The sequence below is a fragment of the Miscanthus floridulus genome, chromosome 6 (genome assembly GCF_019320115.1).
Source record: "Miscanthus floridulus cultivar M001 chromosome 6, ASM1932011v1, whole genome shotgun sequence".
Taxonomy (NCBI): Eukaryota; Viridiplantae; Streptophyta; class Magnoliopsida; order Poales; family Poaceae; genus Miscanthus; species Miscanthus floridulus.
The window spans coordinates 45,317,844-45,324,227 of NC_089585.1; positions in this window are offsets into that span (position 1 = coordinate 45,317,844).

Consider the following 6,384-nt stretch of genomic DNA (forward strand, 5'->3'; position numbering starts at 1 on the left):
ACCTGCTTTGTACTTGCTTCAATTCCTCGATTACTGACTAGAAACCCGAGTAGTTGTCCTAATGGTACCCCAAAAACACACTTTGTGGGGTTTAGCTTTCACTGCCATGCTTTTAGATTCTTGAAAGTCTCCTCGAGGTCTTCTATCAATGATCCAGGTTCTTTTGTCTTGATTACTACATCATTAATGTATGCTTCTGCATTTCTTCTGACTTGACTCCCCAAGCAAGTTTGAATTGCTCTTTGATATGTTGCTCCTGCATTTTTTAGCCCAAAAGGCATTGATTTATAGCAATATGCCCCAAAGGGTGTAATGAATGAAGTCTTGCTTTGGTCTTCTTCTCTTAAGGATATTTGATGATAGCCTGAATATCAATCTAGAAAGGATAACAGAGCTGATCCTGCTGTCAAGTCGATGATTTGATCAATCCTTGGTGGGACATTTGGATCTTTTGAGCAATGTTTGTTGAGGTCTGTTTAGTCGATGCACATGCGCCATTATTTTGAATTCTTCTTCTCTACTAGGACCGGGTTGGCAAGCCAATCTGGGTTGATTATTTCTCTGATGAATCCTGCTGTCATGAGCTTGGTGATCTCTTTTTTGATTGTTGCTTTTCTGTCTGGAGCGAATCTTTGTAACTTTTGCTTAACGGGTTTGGACCCTTTGTTCACATCAATTATGTGCTCAGCCAACTCCCTTGGGACCCCTAGCATGTCTGCTGGCTTCCAAGCAAAAATATCTTTGTTGTCTCGAAGAAAGTTGGTGAGCGTGAGTTCCTATTTGGGGTCGAGATTTGCACTTATGATTGCCGTCTTCTCTGGATCACCAGTCAGTAGGTCAATAGTCTTGGTAGCGGCTTCTTTTGGTGGTGCGAAGTTGCTTGGCTTCTTAGCCGGTATCTTAATCTCATCTAGGTTCATTTCGTTGGCCAGTATTGCAATCTCCTTTCCTTCCTTTATATCTTGTAATCTTTCGGATATTTGTACTGCTTGTACGTCGCAATCATGTGCTTTCTTTAGATCTCCTTTTCAATGATAATACGCCCTTTGTTGTTGGCATCTTGAGTAGTAGGTATGGATAATGTGGTACTGCCATGTATTTTGTTAAAACTGGTCTCCCAAGTATTGCGTGGTAGCATGATTCAAAGTCTGCAACTTCAAATTTTATGAATTCCGTCCGGTATTTGTCTGGTGTGCCAAAGGTGATGGGTAGGGTTATCTGTTCGAGTGGCATAGCTGCTCTGCCGGGTACTATTCCGTAGAATGGTATGCTTGTGGGTGTCATTAGACCTTCACAATCCAAATTCATCCTTTTGAGAGTATCTACGAAAATTATGTTCAGCCTGGCTCCTCCATCGATGAGTACTTTAGTTACTGCTACTCCTGTGATAGTTGGACCCAGTACCAGTGGGTAGCATCCTACGTTTGCTGCACTGGTCCATTGGTCTTCTCTTGTGAAGTGAATGGGGTACTCTGACCAATCTAGATATCTTGGGATGGCTGGTTCAGCTACCAGGATGGCTCTGTGAGCTAGTTTCTCTTGTCTTTTGATTCGTGTGTTAGGAATACCTAAAAATATCACCGCTAATTGGCGTTGGGGTTCTTGATAATCTCCTTTAGCTCTCTCTTCCTCCTTCTTGGATTCTTCTTGCTTTGGCTCTGAGTTGTTTTGATTCCTGTTTTCTCTCTTCATGAATTGCCGCTGAAAAGTGCTGTATTCAACTAACTTGTGTCTGGCCCCTAGGTGTATGTGACATGGCATGTTTTCTATGTTTTCTGGCGCTCTTCCTCGGTAGTTATTACTCTAATAGTTGCTATTACTGTTGTAACCGCTGTTGTTACGGTTGTTGCTATTGTTGTAGTTGCCATTGTGATTGCTACCATTGCTATCATTGCCGTTGCCATTGTATCTTCTTTTGTTGTCTGTGGTTGCCACCATATTGTCCTGCCTTGGTCTTTTGTCTTGCTGTCTGTAATCGGGTCTTCTATTCTCTGGGTTGTCCCTAGCAAATCTGTGCCGAGTTCTTTCTTCTGACGAAATTAGCTTCTCAACAACCCTCTTGAAGTCTTCATTTGTTCTTGGGTTTTCATTGAAATAGTCCTTGTATTGCCAGTTTGCCTAGATTCCTTCTGCAAAGGCCTCTATCACCTCTCTATCAGTAATGTCGTGGACTTGAGACCTGAATTCTCCAAATCTTCTATAGTATTCCCTTAGACTTTCTCCTCTCCTTTGCTTTACTCCTTTCAATTCGACTGTAGTCATTAGATGGGTAATAATGCCTGCGAAGTTGTTGCAGAAAGTTTCTTGCAAGTCTTCCCAATACCTGATTGATCTTGGCCTCAATTTGTCAAACCATTGTAGCGACATTGCTTCGAGGGCCATTGGGAAGAATAGAGCCTTGATGTCGTCGTCTCCTCCAGGTAATTCAATAGATTGGGAGTAAACCCTTAGCCATTGTCTTGGTTCGACTTTGCCATCATACTTGGAATGATTTGCTGGTTTAAACTTGTGCGGTAGCTTTAAAGTTTGTAGTCTTCCTGCAAAACAAGGGAATCTGTCGTATGGTTCCGTTCTTCCGTAATCTAGCGATCTTGCCCTTCTGTAATAAGACATGTCTTCTTTTAACTCAGACTCTCCGTAGTCATCTTCTTTGTCAAATCTTCTTGATATTTCTTGGTAGCGTTGGCTCAATTCTGGTTTGTCTCTTTCTTGTTGCTTTGAGTAGTGTTCCTTCCTTCCATTGATATCAGCACTTTCTACTGGTCCTATCCTTTGAAAATTCAATTTTTTGGGTGGCTGCTCCCTTTGTGGCTCCTGTGGAATTTCTTCGCCGGGTTGTTTTCTGATCCCCCGACTTTTTTCTTCTGGTCTTCCTTTGCTTTCCCGTTATTCATGAGGGTGTACAACTCCTTTGTTAATTCTTCAATTCTTTCCCTTTTTGTATTTTTGTGGCTTCTTTTTCCGCTTTCTTTCTGTTGTATTCCATTAGCTCTGCTTTGTATTTATTCCAGACTTGCTTCCTTTGTTTAGCCCGGTTCCTCCTTCCAGCTTTCAATTTGTTTTTCTTTAGCCTTGCTAGTCTTTGCTCATCATTTTCGTTGTTGTCGCTTTTCTCATCTGGTGAGATGTTGCCTTCTGATTCGTCTGAAGATTTTATATCTGGTATCTGTGGTGGTTCCAAAGGTTGTTCTAACTGCTCCGCCATGTATACAGTATACCTCTTCCGAGCTCTTCTTGTACGGTATTCCATCCTTCATTTGGTTGAGCTATCTGTAGCTTCTGAACTGGATCCGAGTTCTTTTCCCTCTTGATAAGGTAGTTCTTCAACGCGCGTGCCAGTCTAGACTTTGCTTGAGGTGAAAGAATCTGGCCAATGCACCACACAATCTTGCGGGGTCACTATCATGATCATCCCTTCTTGTGCTCCCTCCAGGAGTATTCTTCTTGCTGAGTTCATCTTGTTTTGGGTAAAGTGTTGATAGACTGATGCCGCGTTGCGCAGTCCATAAGTTTCCAAGTTCTTCTTTGAGTTGTACGGGTCATATCCCTTCGCGATCGTTGTTGTGTCTCCGAGTCTAATTAGGCTTGGCTCTTGTGCCGTGAAGATTGTCTTGGAATCAGGTTGTATCTCTTTTTCAGAGTCGGTTTCGTATCCGCTTTCTTCCTTATTCCAAGTTGTATCCGAAGTTGAGAGTTTCATCATCTTCTCGATGAGTTTGTATTGAACTTCATCATCGAATTCTTTTTCTTCTCGGAGACGGGTACGAAGCTTACCGTCATCGTCAGCCTTGCAGATCCAGGATCCGAAGACAAAGGTTGTTCCCGCTGAAAAGGTCATCTTGAGGTTGAGGTCCGCCGAACTCTTGAGAAAAAATTCGTCGAAAGCCCCTACCTGGCGCGCCAGCTGTCGATGTTTTACCACTGATAGCCTGCCACGGGGGTACCCGGGACAGTTGTTCGGGCTTCGACGAATAGCGGAATTCGGCGGTTACGCAAAGAGACTCACGATTTATACTAGTTCAGGCCCTCGACTTGGTCGAGTAATAACCTTACGTCCAGTTTTGGCGTTAGCCTGTTTGCGTTGTATTGCTTTGAGTATCGGGTATGCGTTCTTTTTTTACAATGGGTACCCTCACCAGCCCTTTATAGTCCAGGCGCTGAGAGGCATCGTTTGTGTCCTATTCGGGTACAAGGTCAGAGTCCTAAGCTACGCTTCGGGCGCCTTTCCTTGTATAGTTTGAGTTGAAGTTTTAGTTTTGCACGTTGCTTTGCTCCGCATTCTTCTTGGCGATTGGGCTGTAGGCCTTTTTACTAAGGCCTACCTCCCTGCAGTAGGTCTATGGGGGGCCCATAGGGTTCCCCATCGACAAACTCAAAGTCTTACGAAGAAGGAAAAGGTACAAGAGCTTTACCATACCTCCATGAAGACTAGATTGAGAAACCCGAGACTAAGCTCAACTCACTCTAACTCCCAACTATACTATTACTACTACTACATCTTGAGAGAGTGGAGAGGTTTGCACCTTATGTTGTGTGTTATATGTGAGAGGAGCACCTCCTATGTATGGCCTAGAGAGAGCGAGGAGGTAAGCCCTTCAATCCAAGTGATGGATCCTGCACACCTTTGGATCAGGCCAATGTAAATCCCACGGCTAGAGATGTCTACAACCATGTTTCCTTGCATGTCCAAAAGATTGAGGTTGTATGGTGCATGCAACTTGACCGTTAGCCGACCATATGGTACATTAGCCAATGCCCCCACTGACGCCTAGGACCGCCATCGTTCATGTGGTGGGTCTTAGCATGATTATAGATGTGGGTTAGGCTAGGAATTGGTGTGTTGATCTTGTTCGATTGCCTTGTGGTCCCATGGATCCATGTGACACTTCATGCGACCCATTGATCCTCCACTGACTTAATCCTGATGGTGGGATGTGATTCCTATTGTGTTTCTTCACCGTGGACCAAAGTTGGGGCCACTGGGTCTGGTTGACCGTCAGGCGACCCCCTACTGGGCCCATTTTGCCCATCTTTTGCAAGTAGGCCCCTAGAGGTGTGAGTCTTCCAAAAAGTATGGATTTTCTATTTTAGGATGTTTTAAGTATACATGACGTGCATTTTTCATCTCAAATGTGAACTCTATTGACAATAGAATTGAGAATTTAATTATCATCAACGGCTTCCTACACCAAATAAACTTCATGTACATGTGGAACTTGTCATTAGAATAAAATATGTTCATGCTATGTTCATTTCCTTATGTTTGCATGGCAAAGTTGACGGTTTTGACTATACAAAATCATACTAAAATGACCATCAATACTCGTTAACGAAATGCTTTCAAAATATGAACCGCTATATCTAATCCCATGGAACATAACACAACCTTATTGATCGGGTGTGTGATTCCTTTTTGGAGCATCAACTTGAATTAGAGGTGGTATTTTGCCAACCAATACCATGGAATAAACTTGCGTCTCTGAGGTTTTGCTTTTTGTTGCTCATGCCTTACTCCAATTATGCTTCTTCATTACTTGTTGTTGCATGTATTCACCATTCCTAGATTAGCTAATAGGCTAGTTGATAGTACTTGTACTTGGTTATAGGGTGTGCAACTCTTTTATGGGGGGTAAGTAGAGCACTAGATTATTCCTAGCTGCACTTATTTATAGCACGTTTAATGAAAAATAAGTAGAGTTCATAAATTTTTTCGGTGATGCAATGTAACTCTCCACTCTTTATTCGTGACCACATGCATCTAGATTCAAGGCACCTTGGTCCCTCCTACAATGGACTTGTTCATTGTAGCTATTGTTGTAGCTTCTATATTGTTGTTTGCACAGTAGCCTGTGAGAGGCAGCTGCAGCTGCAGCAACAACCACAACCACAACAACAACCGCTTACAAGGGCTAGGCCCAGTGTTGTGGAACAAACCGGCCATAATGTGTTACACTTTGTTTCCAACTTAAGATGAAACTACTATGTCATGGTGATGTTTGTTCTATTTTCAATATATAGGCAAGCACGCATATGCACAGTAGGCTTTTATCTAGATAGAGCTTATTATTTTTTATAATCTTTTTATAGTGTTATCTATTTAGCTTATATGACTTTTTATTTAATAAGATTAAAACTCTTAAAAATTGCACTAGGAAATGAGAAAAAGGTCCACATATGCTGTAACTGTAACTACCTGGTGCCACCCCTGCCTCCTTTTTCTTTGGAAAAACTGCAAGTTTACTGTTCCCTCAACCTCGAATAGCTAGGAAACTTTATATCGAAAACCTTGAATTGCAAATAAGGTACTCACTCTGTGTTAAATTATAAGTTATTTTAAATTTTCTAAATGTATATTATTTCTACATGTATAGTAAAAGCTATTTA